This window comes from Taudactylus pleione, unplaced genomic scaffold (assembly GCF_031769625.1).
Source record: "Taudactylus pleione unplaced genomic scaffold, aTauple2 ptg000114l, whole genome shotgun sequence".
NCBI lineage: Eukaryota > Metazoa > Chordata > Amphibia > Anura > Myobatrachidae > Taudactylus > Taudactylus pleione.
In genome coordinates this window covers 5432260-5449010 of record NW_028284516.1, presented here as the reverse complement: position 1 = coordinate 5449010, position 16751 = coordinate 5432260, and positions in this window count along the sequence as shown.

Genomic DNA, 16751 nt, shown 5'->3' with positions numbered 1-16751 from the left:
CTTATCATATATGGTAAGCTACACTAAATATTGTGCTTTGAATACCAGATATGTATATGTGTCCTGTCCCAAGTTTTATTACTATTCTGCTCTCTCGTATGCAATGTGAGGCAGGAAGCAGAAGGTTAAGTTTTGCTGTTTAATAACAATCCTGGTGAAATATTCTCTAAGACCACCCTCACTCACACCCAAATTTTTGCCTGCCCTCCCTTTCTGTCCCCCTCCCTAATTCTTTACTTAATTTAGGGACCCTATCTAATCCTCGTCTTCCCTTGGCCCTGGGTAGCTCTTCGTGGCTCCACTACGCTGACAGTGTTGTGATTATTGCATCTACAATGCTTAAGTGAGGGAGCCGGGACATCATATCTTGGGAACAGCTGTCTGCATCATGTCTGGGAGCACAGGCTACCAGGGCTGATAAGTGCAGAGCACCGTAAGAAGTGTGGTGCCCTGTAACACCCCTTTGTGGTGAAAATAATGGCATTGGCAGCACTTGGGTAACGGCCCAGGTGACACCACCATTGTTAGGGTTGGGTGTGATATACCGACGTGTAGAATTCCGGCTGTCAATACACTGACAGCGCCACCCGGATGGCTACAATCCTGACAGGGGAACGGTATGTAGTGTTCCTCCATCCTATTTACCCCCAAACCCTCCTTTCCTGCACCCTAACACTAACCCTCCCCACTCCGCACCCTAACCCTCCCGGTAAGTTCCTAAACCTGACCCTCCCCCCTCAGTGCCCCCCCCCCCCCACCCCGTGGCTAACAGTTACCCGCTCCTGCTGTACCTACGATCGGGATGCCAGCTGTCGGGATTCCGGCGTCGGCATCTCCAGCCATGTCGGGATTCCATCGCCAGCCTTCCCACGCTGATCGGGTTTTCGGCAGTCGGCATCCCGGCCGTGGGTCAACTGACTGCATCCCGTTTGTTACACTTATGGCAATCCTGTCAGTTAGCACCGGGCCTATCGACATTAGGATGTGCCAGGCCACACCCTGTGCGCTCGCCTGTCTATTATCTGTCATTATCATCACTTATTTATGGGGGGCCACAGATTTCGTGGCACCAGATAATCATCTTACATATATGACACACGTCTTACAGATATGACACACGTCTTACAGATATGACACACATGAGTATAATAAGCATAATGACACATGCAGAATAAAATACAGCATAATTATATGTGCTAGCATGGATACAGGTGCGAATTCCATGAATGTGAGTAAACAAACAGCAAAAGATTCAATTTAAATGACGTCAGAGTCATGGACAGAGATGAGACATGGGGTAGAGGGGACCTTGCCCACCAGAGATCACATTCTAGAGGGAGAGGTGATAAAATCTATTGTTTATTATCTAACTGATAAATTATTAATAACCACCCACATCACTGACAGTATGATGCATCTGCATGCAGATTCCTGGATAACACAGGTCAGTAGTAGAAAATACAGTGAGCATTGTCTCCCCCTACTGATATTTACAGTTTAATGCACAGTAAATCATATGAGTAAGGCTGCATACACACGCGATTTTTTGAGCGATTATCTTTTAACAATATCGTTTAACGATAATCGTTTGAAAAAATCATTCACTTTCTGAGTCAAACGATGAACGATTATCGTTCATGCGCGTTCACGTTTGTAGTTTGTAGTTCAGTCAGACTTGTCAACTCAACGATTTTCATAAAGTTAATATGCAAAAATCGTTTGTAGTTCAAAAAAATCGTTCATTACACTTTCAAAAATCTGACAGATAATCTGACAGAAAATCGTTCATAAAATCGTTGGTAACAAAATGGCTTAGGCCCTCATTCAGACCCACTCGCGAGCGGCTGTCCGCTCACAAGTGGGTCGATGGTCCCCACTGCGCATGCGCACGACGGAGGGAGCTCTGTCGTGCGCATGCGCGAGACCCGATGAGCGAAGGACTTTCCTTCGCTCAGAGTGTCTCATCAAAGGGGGCGTGCTGTCGATGGTGACTGACAGCACGCCCCCTTTGGTGGGCGTGCCGGGGGCGTGCCTGCCAGACGGAGGCGTTCCCAAGGGAACGCCTACCATCTGAAGCCGGCCTCACTGACATCACTAGTGATGTCAGTGGGAGTGATTTTGGCTCTGATAGAGCCAAAATCACTCCTGGCCTTGCGGTTGAAAAACCAAACGCAGGCTTTTGCTCGCAGTTTCGATGGTCACGATGGTCACGATGGTCAAGACCATCGCGACCATCATTCTGCACGCTCATATATGCTGTGGGTGGTGACCCACAGCTATACGAGCGTCCAGGAGGACGCTCCATATTAATGGAGGTGGGCCCTGATTCAGAGCGAGCGCTCTGGTCAGAGCGTCCGGCTCTGAATCAGGGCCTTAGTTTTCTATCATTAAAATATTATTAATTGTAACATTCGTCATACATATGAATTGATATATTTTACATAATCATATTTTGGGAGTGAATAAAACCATCCAAAACATGTCAGAAAATAAATAAAACAATAAAACAATTTAGGATGATAATGTAATATCAACTTCAGTCTTCTATACTTAAACTTTATGATTGACATTAAATATTAACTTGCTTGTCTGATATTCTTATTTGACTTGTGATAATGTGTCCTTATTTGCATCACATCCCTGTTTATTTAAAGTTTTATGTTGTACTGACAAACTATTTCAACGTGTTATGGTGCATACACACGATCAGATTTTTTCTTCAGATATGGACGATAACGATTTAAAAATCGTTCAGTCGTTCATATCTGAAGGAAAATCGTTCATATCTGACATGCCTGAACGATGGACGATCAACGATGCGCGTTCCCGTTTGTCAGATAACGATATCTGACATCTGATGGGTTTGCAGTCAGACTTGGACGATTCCATTCATTTTAATGCAGTCAAAAATCGTTCAATCGTTCAGTCGTTCATCTGACAAATCTGACAAGTCTGACAAATCTGACCGTGTGTATGCTCCATTACTTGTCCAAAGTCTTGTGATAAAGGAGAGAAGTGACAGCACATTATTAAAGCAACGGTGATGCCCACTCCCTGCCTATAGGTTACAGCCGCTGATACCAGAAATAAATAGTGAGACAATTGTGAGATTTTTTTTAATTAAAAATTATTATTGGATTTGAATTTTGAAATGGTGGCTGCTGGGGGCACTATTACAGGGGCTACTGGGGGCACTATTACAGGGGCTACTGGGGGCACTATTACAGGGGGTACTGGGGGCACTATTGCAGGGGCTACTGGGGGCACTACTACAGGGGCTACTGGGGGCACTATTGCAGGGGCTACTGGGGGCACTATTGCAGGGGCTACTGGGGGCACTATTACAGGGGCTACTGGGGGCACTATTACAGGGGCTACTGGAGGGCACTATTACAGGGGCTACTGGGGGCACTATTACAGGGGTTACTGGAGGGCACTACTACAGGGGCTACTGGAGGGCACTACTACAGGGGCTACTGGAGGGCACTATTACAGGGGCTACTGGAGGGCACTATTACAGGGGCTACTGGAGGGCACTATTACAGGGGCTACTGGAGGGCACTACTACAGGGGCTACTGGAGGGCACTATTACAGGGGCTACTGGAGGGCACTATTACAGGGGCTACTGGAGGGCACTACTACAGGGGCTACTGGAGGGCACTATTACAGGGGCTACTGGAGGGCACTATTACAGGGCTACCTGGGGCACTATTACAGGGGCTACTGGAGGGCACTATTACAGGGGCTACCTGGGGCACTATTACAGGGGCTACTGGGGCACTATTACAGGGGCTACTGGAGGGCACTATTACAGGGGCTACTGGAGGGCACTATTACAGGGGCTACTGGAGGGCACTACTACAGGGGCTACTGGAGGGCACTATTACAGGGGCTACTGGAGGGAACTATTACAGGGGCTACCGGGGGCACTATTACAGGGGCTACTGGAGGGCACTATTACAGGGGCTACCTGGGGCACTATTACAGGGGCTACTGGGGCACTATTACAGGGGCTACTGGAGGGCACTACTACAGGGGCTACTGGAGGCACTGCTACAGGGGCTGCTGGGGGCACTGCTACAGGGGCTGCTAGGGGCACTATTACAGGGGCTACTGGGGGCACTATTACAGGGGCTACTGGGGGCACTATTACAGGGGCTGCTGGGGGCACTATTACAGGGGCTGCTGGGGGCACTGCTACAGGGGCTGCTGGGGGCACTGCTACAGGGGCTACTGGAGGGCACTGCTACAGGGGCTACTGGAGGGCACTATTACAGGGGCTACTGGAGGGCACTATTACAGGGGCTACTGGAGGGCACTATTACAGGGGCTACTGGAGGGCACTACTATAGGGGTTACTGGAGGGCACTATTACAGGGGCTACTGGAGGACACTATTACAGGGGCTACCTGGGGCACTATTACAGGGGCTACTGGAGGGCACTACTACAGGGGCTACTGGAGGGCACTATTACAGGGGCTACTGGGGGCACTGCTACAGGGGCTGCTGGGGGCACTATTACAGGGGCTACTGGGGGCACTATTACAGGGGCTGCTGGGGGCACTGCTACAGGGGCTGCTGGGGGCACTGCTACAGGGGCTGCTGGGGGCACTATTACAGGGGCTGCTGGGGGCACTGCTACAGGGGCTGCTGGGGGCACTTCTACAGGGGCTGCTGGGGACACTATTACAGGGGCTGCTGGGGACACTATTACAGGGGCTACTGGGGGCACTGCTACAGGGGCTGCTGGGGGCACTGCTACAGGGGCTGCTGGGGGCACTATTACAGGGGATGCTGGGGACACTATTACAGGGGCTGCTGGGGGCACTGCTACAGGGGCTGCTGGGGGCACTGCTACAGGGGCTGCTGGGGGCACTATTACAGGGGCTACTGGGGGCACTATTACAGGGGCTGCTGGGGGCACTATTACAGGGGCTGCTGGGGGCACTGCTACAGGGGCTGCTGGGGGCACTATTACAGGGGCTGCTGGGGGCACTATTACAGGGGATGCTGGGGACACTATTACAGGGGCTCCTGGGGACAATACTTAAGGGGCTACTGGGGGCACTTCTACAGGGGCTACTGGGGGCACTATTACAGGGGCTGCTGGGGGCACTATTACAGGGGCTACTGGGTGCACTTCTACAGGGGCTACTGGGGGCACTATTACAGGGGCTGCTGGGGGCACTATTACAGGGGCTGCTGGGGGCACTATTACAGGGGCTGCTGGGGGCACTGCTACTGGAGCTGCTGGGGCACTATTAAAGGGGCTGCTGGGGGCACTGCTACAGGGGCTGCTGGGGGCACTGCTACAGGGGCTGCTGGGGACACTGCTACAGGGGCTGCTGGGGACACTGCTACAGGGGCTGCTGGGGACACTATTACAGGGGCTCCTGGGGACAATACTTAAGGGGCTACTGGGGGCACTTCTACAGGGGCGACTGGGGGCACTATTACAGGGGCTGCTGGGGGCACTATTACAGGGGCTACTGGGTGCACTTCTACAGGGGCTACTGGGGGCACTATTACAGGGGCTGCTGGGGGCACTATTACAGGGGCTGCTGGGGGCACTGCTACTGGAGCTGCTGGGGGCACTATTAAAGGGGCTGCTGGGGGCACTGCTACAGGGGCTGCTGGGGGCACTGCTACAGGGGCTGCAGGGGCACTGCTACAGGGGCTGCTGGGGGCACTGCTACAGGGCCTGCTGGGGACACAATTACAGGGGCTGCAGGGGACACTATTACAGGGGCTCCTGGGGACAATACTTAAGGGGCTACTGGGGGCACTTCTACAGGGGCTGCTGGGGGTACTATTACAGGGGCTACTGGGTGCACTTCTACAGGGGCTACTGAGGGCACTATTACAGGGGCTGCTGGGGGCACTGCTACAGGGGCTGCTGGAGGGCACTATTACAGGGGCTACTGGGGGCACTGCTACAGGGGCTGCTGGGGACACTTCTACAGGGGCTGCTGGGGGCACTATTACAGGGGCTGCTGGGGGCACTATTACAGGGGCTGCTGGGGCCACTGCTACAGGGGCTGCTGGGGGCACTGCTACAGGGGCTGCTGGGGACACTATTACAGGGGCTGCTGGGGACACTATTACAGGGGCTCCTGGGGACAATACTTAAGGGGCAACTGGGGGCACTTCTATAGGGGCTGCTGGGGGTACTATTACAGGGGCTACTGGGTGCACTTCTACAGGGGCTGCTGGGGGCACTATTACAGGGGCTGCTGGGGGCACTATTACAGGGGATGCTGGGGACACTATTACAGGGGCTGCTGGGGGCACTGCTACAGGGGCTGCTGGGGGCACTGCTACAGGGGCTGCTAGGGGCACTATTACAGGGGCTACTGGGGTCACTATTACAGGGGCTACTGGGGGCACTATTACAGGGGCTGCTGGGGGCACTATTACAGGGGCTACTGGGGCACTGCTACAGGGGCTGCTGGGGGCACTGCTACAGGGGCTGCTGGGGGCACTATTACAGGGGCTGCTGGTGGCACTTCTACTGGGGCTGCTGGGGACACTTCTACAGGGGCTGCTGGGGGCACTATTAAAGGGGCTGCTGGGGGCACTGCTACAGGGGCTGCTGGGGGCACTGCTACAGGGGCTGCTAGGGGCACTGCTACAGGGCCTGCTGGGGACACTATTACATGGGCTGCTGGGGACACTATTACAGGGGCTCCTGGGGACAATACTTAAGGGGTTACTGGGGGCACTTCTACAAGGGCTGCTGGGGGTACTATTACAGGGGCTACTGGGTGCACTGCTACAGGGGCTGCTGGAGGCACTTCTACAGGGGCTGCTGGGGGCACTATTACAGGGGCTGCTGGGGCCACTGCTACAGGGGCTGCTGGGGGCACTGCTACAGGGGCTGCTGGGGACAATACTTAAGGGGCTACTGGGGGCACTTCTACAGGGGCTGCTGGGGGCACTATTACAGGGGCCAATGGGTGCACTTCTACAGGGGCTACTGGGGGCACTATTACAGGGACTGCTGGAGGCACTATTACAGGGGCTGCTGGGGGCACTGCTACAGGGGCTGCTGGGGGCACTATTAAAGGGGCTGCTGGGAGCACTGCTACAGGGGCTGCTGGGGGCACTGCTACAGGGGCTGCTGGGGGCACTGCTACAGGTCCTGCTGGGGACACTATTACAGGGGCTGCTGGGGACACTATTACAGGGGCTGCTGGGGACAATACTTAAGGGACTACTGGGGGCACTTCTACAGGGGCTGCTGGGGGTACTATTACAGGGGCTACTGGGTGCACTTCTACAGGGGCTACTGAGGGCACTATTACAGGGGCTGCTGGGGGCACTATTACAGGGGCTGCTGGGGGCACTGCTACAGGGGCTGCTGGAGGCACTTCTACAGGGGCTGCTGGGGGCACTATTACAGGGGCTGCTGGGGCCACTGCTACAGGGGCTGCTGGGGGCACTGCTACAGGGGCTGCTGGGGACACTATTACAGGGGCTGCTGGGGACACTATTACAGGGGCTCCTGGGGACAATACTTAAGGGGCTACTGGGGGCACTTCTATAGGGGCTGCTGGGTGTACTATTACAGGGGCTACTGGGTGACTTCTACAGGGGCTGCTGGGGGCACTATTACAGGGGCTGCTGGGGGCACTATTACAGGGGATGCTGGGGGCACTGCTACAGGGGCTGCTGGGGGCACTGCTACAGGGGCTGCTAGGGGCACTATTACAGGGGCTACTGGGGGCACTAATACAGGGGCTACTGGGGGCACTATTACAGGGGCTGCTGGGGGCACTATTACAGGGGCTGCTGGGGGCACTGCTACAGGGGCTGCTGGGGGCACTGCTACAGGGGCTGCTGGGGGCACTATTACAGGGGCTGCTGGGGGCACTGCTACAGGGGCTGCTGGGGACACTTCTACAGGGGCTGCTGGGGACACTATTACAGGGGATGCTGGGGACACTATTACAGGGGCTCCTGGGGACAATACTTAAGGGGCTACTGGGGGCACTTCTACAGGGGCTGCTGGGGGCACTATTACAGGGGCTACTGGGTGCACTTCTACAGGGGCTACTGGGGGCACTATTACAGGGGCTGCTGGGGGCACTATTACAGGGGCTGCTGGGGGCACTATTACAGGGGCTGCTGGGGGCAGTATTACAGGGGCTACTGGGGCACTGCTACAGGGGCTGCTGGGGGCACTATTACAGGGGCTGCTGGGGGCACTGCTACAGGGGCTGCTGGGGGCACTATTAAAGGGGCTGCTGGGGGCACTGCTACAGGGGCTGCTGGGGGCACTGCTGCAGGGGCTGCTAGGGGCACTGCTACAGGGCCTGCTGGGGACACTATTACAGGGGCTGCTGGGGACACTATTACAGGGGCTGCTGGGGACACTATTACAGGGGCTCCTGGGGACAATACTTAAGGGGTTACTGGGGGCACTTCTACAGGGGCTGCTGGGGGTACTATTACAGGGGCTACTGGGTGCACTGCTACAGGGGCTGCTGGAGGCACTTCTACAGGGGCTGCTGGGGACACTTCTACAGGGGCTGCTGGGGGCACTATTACAGGGGCTGCTGGGGCCACTGCTACAGGGGCTGCTGGGGGCACTGCTACAGGGGCTGCTGGGGACACTATTACAGGGGCTGCTGGGGACACTATTACAGGGGCTCCTGGGGACAATACTTAAGGGGCTACTGGGGGCACTTCCATAGGGGCTGCTGGGGGTACTATTACAGGGGCTACTGGGTGCACTTCTACAGGGGCTGCTGGGGGCACTATTACAGGGGCTGCTGGGGGCACTAGTATAGGGGCTACTGGGGGCATTATTACAGGGGCACTATTCCAGGGGGCATTACTACTGGGGCACTATTACAGGGGCATTGCAGAAGGGGCACCACTACTGACGGCACTGCAGAAGGGGTACAACTGCTGTGGGCATTGTATTAGGGGCACTGTTACTGTGGGCATTGTGTAAAAGGGGCACTACTACTGTGGGCATTGTGTATAAGGGGCACTACTACTGTGGGCATTGTGTAAAAAGGGCACTAATGTTGGCATTGTGTAAAAGGGGCACTAATGTTTTCAGAACATAAATAAGGGACACTACTATGTGGTGTAATGTGAATCGGACACTGGGCCTGATTCAGAGCCGGACGCTATTTGCGCTCGCTCGTCCAGAAAAAGGGTCTGGCTATTTAAATTAACCGTTCGCTCTTTGCGGTCTGTTCACGCCTCTATGTCTGAACGAGCGAACGAAACATGCGAACGTAATTTTGAAAAAAACGCCCCCTGGCCGCTCGCATAATACGTCATGTCCGCTCTTTATTAGATTAATCGAGTACATCAGACGGCGTATGAACTGCTCGCTATTCTTGTGGTTGGTTTTTCCTACCACAATTATGCGAGCAGTTCTAACTATAAAACAACCAAGTGACGTGGGCAATGACGCTGCTTTGTTAATTATGCACACCCTTAAAATGCCCGTTTTGACCTTTTGGCACGCCTGCTTTCGGATCTCCACTCCCCGTTTTCAAGCACCTTCCCCTGTTACCACCCACAAACGCCTCATTCTGTCACTCAAAATAGCAGGCATTCGCTATTTAGCGAGCACACGATTTTCGTCCGCACTGACTGGTTTGCGCATGCGTATTAAAATCCGTACGCATGCGCAGTTGTGCGAACATCGGTCAGAACGAACGAGCGGCTGCTTACGAGCGGCTCTGAATCAGGCCCACTGTGCGGTGTAATGTGAATAAGATCTTGCTACTGTGTGATGTAGTTTGTATTGGGAATACTATTTTGTGACCACGCCCCTTTCTTTTTAGCATGCCTCACAACCATCCCTATTTTGGCGACAAAGTGTTTGCGATGGGGGGGTAAATGGTGAATAGATGACATGTGCATGCATGCGGAATCTATTCACTGGAGAAAGGGACTGGGAGTGAGCCCAGTAGCTCCAAGAGCACTGGGCATGTACCCAGTATGATTGGCGCTCGTGATTATGGCTTTTCCCATGAGACCACACACCTTTCCTTTGTCGGGAGGACGCACCTTCAGAGTGTGCAAATTCAGCCAGGGGGCGCCAAAATGTATCTTCGCTTACCAAAAATATTAGGCTCGGGCCGGCCCTGCCCCTTGGTCAGCATTTTCTCCAGATGTGGCTGCTGACTGCAGTGCTATTCCTCCAACCCAATGTTTGCCTATCTAAAGGCGCATATCCACTACACCACAGGTTCTCAAACTCGGTCCTCAGAACCCCAAACAGTGCATGTTTTCCAGTTCTCCTCACAGAATCACAAGTGAAATAATTAGCTCCACCTGTTGATCTTTTAAAATGTGTCAGTGAGTAATGAATACACCTGTGCACCTGCTGGGTGACCCGCAAAACGTGAACTGTTTGGGGTACTGAGGGCCGAGTTTGAGAACCACTGCACTACACGATAAATTGGACGATTTGAATGATAACGATATCGTTATTGTTCATCGTCCGCCATATCGTGCAGTGGTTATGCCGTCAACGACCAGCAATGCACGCTCCCGCTGGACGGTGACAGCATCTTTCATCGCCTGTACTTGCAGGGCAATCTGACGATATTGGTTCTGCAAGTACGGGGATGAGGGAGGGTGACGCTTCTGAACTATATATTTTTCAGTATGGGTGCTCAACGTTGTTAATGACAATGAGCACATCACTGCCGGGGAAACACTAGACAATATCGCTAATGGAGCATATCGTTTGGTGCAGGGGTAGCCAACCCTGGTCCTCGAGAGCTACCAACAGTGCATGTTTTCCAGGTCTCCTCACAGAATCACAAGTAAAATAATTAGCTCCACCTGTGGATCTTTTCATATGTGTTAGTGAGTAATGAATACACCTGTGCACCAGCTAGGTGGTCTGGAAAATGGGAACTGTTAGTAGCTCTCGAGGACCGAGGTTGGCTACCCCTGGTCTAGTGGATACCCACCTTTAGAACCGTGGCCTGCCAATAAAACTGTGATCTCTGAAAATCAGATAATTTTCTTAAGCTGGCCACACACTAGACCAACTTACATCCAACCAGCCAACTAGTTGATTGGTTGGAATGAAAAGCTGGTAAGGGATGAAAGTAAATGACAATCAGCAAATTGCTCCCAAACACCGGAAAATGGACTAAAAACTGTTTGTACAAATTGTTTTGATCAAACATTTAACAAACTTGTCTGACGTCCATTTTCATCTGTTTTCTGGCATTTAGGAGCAAATTGCTGACCATCAGTTACTCCCATACGTTACCAGATTTTCATTCCAACCAATCAACTAGTTGGATGGTTGGATGAAAGTTGGTCTAGTGCGGTGTTGGCTAACCTTGACACTCCAGCTGTTGTGGAACTATATATCCCAGCATGCCCTGCCACAGTTTTAGCATGCCCTAATAGCAAAACTGTAGCAGTGCATGCTGGGTTATGTAGTTCCATAACAGCTGGAGTGTCAAGGTTAGCCAACACTGGTCTAGTGTGTGGCCAGCTTTAGCAATTGCTTATTCAGCCGCTACAGGTCTCTTTCTTTCCTATGCACTTCATCAGTCCTTTATAGGTGGGCATGGTAACTGTATGTGCTCTGCTTGAACATGCAGCTACCCACTGATGCAATGAGCATTTACTTTCCTGTATGCCTCATCTATTGCTGATCCCTTTATCCCCCTCCTGGGGACCATACAGTTTATATTTGATCTTAATTTCTGCATTGTCCGTATTTATGGTTTGGATCAGATCCTATAGCTGCATACACACACAACAATTTTGTTACCAACGATTTTATGAACGATTTTATGAATGATTTTCTGTCAGATTTTTTAAAGTGTAATGAACGATTTTTTGAGCTACAGACGATTTTTGTAACTTCCCTTAATGAAAATCGTTCAGTTGGTCAGTCAGAATGAACTACAAACTACAAATGGGAACGCGCATGAACGATAATCGTTCATCGTTATAACTCAGAACCTGAACGATTTTTTCAACGATTGAACGATAACGACGTCGTTATAGTTAAATCGTTCAAAAATCGTTATGTGTGTAACTGTGTATGCACCTTATGATTTATGTTGCCCATGCAAGTGTAAGCGCAAACGAAAATTAAAACAAGCCGCCATCCTTCACCTTTTTTTTAAGTCTTCTCATTTGTTCCAGCTGTGATCCCACTAGCAGATATATATCAGTGGCAAACGCAGGGGGGGTTCCAAACTGATCGAGAGATTATATATATATATTATGAACAGTTCAGCATTGAACACACAATGACACAGACACACACACACACTGACAAGGATCACACACTGACACACACAAACTGACAAAGACTACACATCGCACACACACCCAACGCAACGCTCACCTAAAAAACACGAATGCAGAGCTAAAATACAAGTAGTTAAGTACAAACAGCAGCATTTAATAAATATTACCCCCCCCCCCCCGGCAAATACATGCAGCATTTGATCTGGCATCATGTCGTAAATATTATCTTCCCCCCTCCCCTGGCATATACATACAGCAGTCATAAGATACTCTTCCTTACCTTCCCTCCCCTTACCACCACCACCACACCATCACCCACCCCCCCCCACCCCATCGGCATGTACATATAGCAGACGTTCTAGCAAATATCATCCCCCTTGTACCCCCACCTACGTCGTGCGGCTCCGGGACTCTCTGCGCTGGCACTAGTTGATATGTCCCGGCGGCAGGCGCTCTCTCACATTGCCGGTCACAGTGCCCCTATAGGAACAGACTGGGAGGGGCTTGCGCGCTGCAGCTCCCCCTGCAGCCAGCCCAGGCAGTGTCTCCTTACAAAAAAAATAAGTAAGTGTTCAGCTGCTCGCCGGGCCGTCAGCGATGGAGCAACGGGCAGGGGGGGTTTCTAGGTACTCGGAAATCCCCCCTGCGTGCGCGGGTGTATATTGCTTTAGATTAGATGGCTACGCTATTTGCACTTGTGCCCTAAGCTGGCCAATAAATGTAGGAATGTCCCAGTGTCCACACTAGCCCTGGGTATCTTACCACTGCTTCCTGTAAGTCATACTGTATTGCTACTAATGCAACACAAGTCATTTAAAAAAAACTAACACATATTACAACAATAGCATTACAAAATATTTCACACAACCCCCTGCAGCAGATAAGGAACATCATAGCAAGACTTTTGTGAGAGGGGATGGGGTGATACAGAGGAACCCAAACCCAACAGACCACTTAGGCCACCAGCCTATTTATACGAGGAAAAAAATGAAAAACCCTTTCTGTCTCCGCATCAAAGTTGGCGTGCTAATATTTTCTTGGATCATATCTAATGCAAGAAGCACAGAATGTGTATCCATAATGCCCCTTGGCCTAATATATGGAGAAATTTAACATTTTGAGATAATCCAATTCCTCAAACCATTAAAAAAACTTAAAAGGATTGCCTTCATGTTTGATAACAAAGGGCAAATCCACCATAGCTCTGTTTAATATGTATGCCTTGACCCGTGTCCTGAGCGACAGGGTGAGGGTGACATGAGAATGGCTTCATAAACTGTTGCATTTGAGATGGCAATATTGCTCTCATAGGCTGAATTGTTTCGGGTCAAAACACCTGCTATTGTATTTTTTATGCCCACCACATGCTTCACGCTGACCAACATAATTAGACATAGGCGTTTCTTTGGAGCTTGCTGCATCTGTAAATAACAGTAATATGTGGTTAGAGCAGGGCCGTAACTACTGGTATCAGAGCGGTGCTATCTCCCATGTTGTAGGGGCCTGGGGGCAGCAGCTTTGCCTTCACCAAGATGGACACTGGCCCTATTACCAAAAACAAGGGGCCACACTTCAAGGTGACCAGTACAGGCACCCAGCACCCTCCAATAGCCACAGGCCTAATGCTCAAGAAAAGGCAGTGTGGCTGAGAGACCTAAAGGGTTCAGGTGGCCAATATCTGGCCTCTAGGGATCTAGCAGTGGCCCGTAATGCAAGGAAAGTACCCATAGCCTTACAAGTTTAAACTGAAAGACACCCTGAACCTTCTACATTTGATCCGTACATCTTCTTTTGACTCACCAATTTCACTGAGATAGCAGAGGGCAAAGTATTTGATGAGTACTTTTGCAAAGAACCTTTGCATTGTCCTCTTCTTTTTTATTCTTCTCCTGGTGTCTTTTATCTACAGTTGCCTATTCTTTCTAACATGACATTTCCCATTGCTCGTAGCAACTCTTCTGTCTTTAACCTGTCATATTTTATCTTCTTTTACCCAGAGCTGTCTTCTCTCTTGTTTCCAGCATCTTATTCCTTCCTCTTGCTGAAGGTACTTCTTTTTGGCTCAAAATGGCTAATTTAAATCGGTGTGAGGGGGCGTATGGCTTTGTTATTTTACAAAATCACATCTATTTCCTCTCAAAATCCTACTCCTGCTCCTCACTCTTCTTCTAATTCCAGCCAACCTACCCTTTTCTTATTTACCCTCACAGGGTGATGAAGGCCACTCCATCCTCTCATCCTCTTCCCCCTCCATGTGCCCACTATACCCCATTTTCTGCCAACTCACTGACCACTTTAACCTCTCTCTTTCCACTGTCCTTTATTCCTTTAAACATGCCCTCGTTTCAGCCATTCTTATTAAACACTCTCTCAATCCTATCTCCCTCTCTAGCTTCTACCTTATTTGTCTTCTCCTTTTTGCCTCCAAGCACTTGGGATATCTTGTGTTCTAGTGCCTGTGCACTTTCCTTTCCTCTCACTCCCTTTTTGACCAACTTCAATCTGGCTTTTGCTCCCTTCACTCAACTGAAACTGTCCTTACGCTAATAACATTCTCACAGCTAAATCAAAGGGTCATTTTTCTATTTCCATCTATGACCATCTCCTTCTTCAAATCCTCAATGGAGCCTTCTCTCGGCTTCCATGACACTGCCGTTTATTGCATCTCCTCCTATCTTTCTAACCACTCCTATTCTGCCTCTACTTTCCCTTGTTTCCCTCTTCCTGTCAGTGTTCCCAAAGGTGCCATCCTCTGTCACCTTCTCCTCTCTCTATATACCTCCTTCCTGGGTGTACTCATCAGTTCCTTTAGTCTGCAATATTAGCCTTATGATGATGATGATGATGATGATGATGATGATGATACTTAAATCTACCACTCTCCACCCTGACATCTCGCCTCCAACCTCTCACTCATTTCTGACTGTCTCTCTTCCATTTATTCCTAGATCTTCCTGAAACAACATGTGTAGAACCCACCCCTCCATAACCCCCTTTTTTCCCACCTCTCTCTTACTGTTCTTATTATTATTAGCCTTAATTTATATGGTGCCACAAGGGGTCCACGGCGCCTTACAAGGTACATAGACAGAAACTTAGTGTGACTTACAGAACAGAACATTGCAGGACATGGACATTGTTTAGACATTGCTGCATCAGCAATTCAAATAGGCAACAGGGCGGCAGAACCCAAGGCTTGGGTGCCAGGGCTGTAGCTAGGGTAGTGCGGCCGGTGCCATCGCACAGGGCACCACAGGTCAGGGTGCGCTGTTTGGGCCTGTCAATTTTCTGTTTATTATAATTCTTGCTTGTAGCTTCATCTTATTTCATCTCCTGGCCTCCCCTATCTCTTCCCTGGCCCTTCCCCATGAGGCCATGGCCCTTTTTTGGGTGCATTATGTCCCTTTGAAAAATGAGGGGGGCGCCAATGCTCTTTCTGGCACAGGGCACCAAAAAGTCTAGTTACTGCTCTGTTGGGTGCCATTGGCAGTAAGAGGTAGATGATGGTGTACAGTAAGGGAAGGAAGAGCACACAAGGTAAGAGGCTCATGCTCCTGAGAGCTTACATTCCAACACTTTCCTCTTTCCTGTCCTATAAATACACTGCCTATAGGTCATCCTTGTCTCCTCCTTTTCCTTCACCTCCCACACTGATACTATCCTGTCATTTTCCCCCAGGCAAAATCTCTAGAATGTGTTCCTTCCTCACCTGTGAGGCTACTAAATCTATTATTCATGCCCTTGTTATCTCTCACTTGTAAACTTCTACTCCCTGGTATTCCTCTGGCTTTCTCCTCTTATATCTATCCTCAGTTCCGCAACTCATCTTCTCTTCTGATCCCATAATTTTGAGATGACCTCGCTTCTCCTTCACTGGCTCCACTTCCCATACAGAATCTATATTAAACTCCTCACCCTAACCTTCAAAGCACGCCACACTCCACCCCCTTTTACCTCTCCAACCTCATCTCAATACCAATTGGCTTAGGGACTCAGATGATGATAGGGACTGGGTACCAGTAGCGAGCCCACCAAGACATGTCTGTGCTGGTCAGAAGCCAGGAGTCATAAATAAGACAGACCAGGAAAACATGACAGGCCAAGAGATTCATTAAGTGTCCTGGGAGTTAGCATTTCCAAACGATGGATCCAACTTAACATTAAGGCCCGTATTCAATTTGGAGCGAAAAGCCATTTTCTCATGTTTTTGGCGAAACTTTTTCGCGGGTGACATCATTTTCTCCTGTTTTGGTTTTACCCCGTATTCAATTTGAAGGACTTTCCGCCTAGGCGGAAAGTCAATGCAATGTAATAGGTGAAAAAGTTTTGCCTATGAATAGCAGGTGGAAAAAAGTGCACAATTGGGGTTTTGGGGTGCAATGTTGTGGGAACCCCCCTGCAGCCTTCAGATAGTCCCCCAAAGGTAAACTGTGTCAAAAAATTCAAAAAACACCCCAAAAAATGACTTTGAAAAAAGGGGAAAAAAAAAAAG